This window comes from Austrofundulus limnaeus, unplaced genomic scaffold (assembly GCF_001266775.1).
Source record: "Austrofundulus limnaeus strain Quisiro unplaced genomic scaffold, Austrofundulus_limnaeus-1.0 Scaffold283, whole genome shotgun sequence".
In the NCBI taxonomy this organism is placed as follows: Eukaryota; Metazoa; Chordata; class Actinopteri; order Cyprinodontiformes; family Rivulidae; genus Austrofundulus; species Austrofundulus limnaeus.
This window is the reverse complement of record NW_013952685.1, coordinates 331165-332848: the sequence shown is the minus strand read 5'-3', so window position 1 is coordinate 332848 and position 1684 is coordinate 331165.

Sequence of the window (1684 nt, the reverse complement as noted above, 5' to 3'; positions counted from 1 at the left end):
CTAAGTTGCTAAACTAACTTTTAAAAAACAAATCCTTTGGTCTGTGGTGAATTTCCAAACTGCGCCGACACGTTAAAAAAATAAAAACACACCATCTTCATTTCTCAGATCATTTTGCTGCCCGCGCATTGAATCCTGGGATATCCTCGGCTGTAAGGATACATGGATGCATCCTCGGATTTCGACAGGAAGTAGGATGCATTCATCGGCCGCATGATGAGAAGCCTTCGAATTGGGACAGTCCTCTGCGCGGGGCAATGACGTATGCTAACAGATAACTAACAAGCTAACAACAGGTATATGTCACTCCGCCCTTAAGCTTAAAGGAGACAAAGACGTGACGCAGACTGACAGTCTTAGTGGTTAGTGTTAGCCACTAAATTTTACTTCATTAGCTGTTTAGCATTAGCTTCCGCTAAATGTTCTACATGTTTAGTGTTAGCGAAGCTACATTTTTAACTAGCAGATTAAGAGTGAGCGAACTAACTTTTTGGTAAGCTGTGCCCACCCCGATAAGGATTATCATACTAAATGGTGACTGTAACGAAATTAGTCTTTACTAGTTAACTACCAAACATTTGTGCACTAGTTCAGGGGTTCTCAAAATTTTGGGTCTGGAGACCCCTTACAAGGGCAGGTAAAATCTCAGGATTTTGATTATTTGAAATTATTTGATTATTTGAAACACGGATTACTAATCTGTGCTCTCAGTTTAGCAATCCGTGCGCACGGATTTCCGGCGGCTGTTTTTCTTTTTTCACCACTGACCCCCGGCGGGCTCCGTAGAAAAGAGCTTCACTGAGTGAGAACTAATGTTGAGAGCTCAGCAGACAGTTAGGTTTCACTTTCACTTTCACCCGAGAGCCTGCAGGAGTCATGGGCGGGGTGTGTGGGGTGGGGGTGAGGAGGTGCGCTCTGCCATGAGGAAGTCCGGCTTAAAGACACGTCCCAGGGGCATTTCTGGTCCCCACCTGTCGTTTTGCTCCTCAGCATGGCTTCCTAAAAACACTGCAGGATTTCTCAAACATGCATGAATGAGTCAAAGCAAGGCTTTGGGCATGTTTTTTATGAGAGTATAACATTATAACATGATATAAAACTCAAAAAGTTGATTTTACATGATATTGGCCCTTTAAAATCCACAATGCTGGAACTTTTGTGCAACTAGTGCAGCAAAATGGTTGACTAGTATGACGTCTGCTATGACTAGTTGTACAACAGTGCCAGTAATTGGCCACAAAGTCTTACTAGTATAAGTACTTGTTGACATTAATGCACCGTAATGTTGTAGTTTGAGCAAATATGCAACTTGTGCAGTATAGACCCAAACAAGTGGGAGAATGTGACATTTGTTGAATAAAAAAAACAAATGAGTTGCCAAACGTTGGATTGTCCACCCTGAAACAGACCCGCCTGCTGCCTCTCTGACAACAGGTTCGCTGCACAGTTGACGATGAACGCTCGTGACTCACAAGGCTTATTTTTAATTAGCAACACGGTCATTAAAATGTGTTAATTGTACGCATTCTGTGTCAAAGTCAGCTAAGGACGAGGCGTGATGGAAGCTGTGGTTTACTGACTCCAGTAATGCAGTGTGACCCTGAGTAATTTCAATATGATAATTGGAAGAAGTCCCTCACACACACACACACACACACACACACACACACACACACACACACAC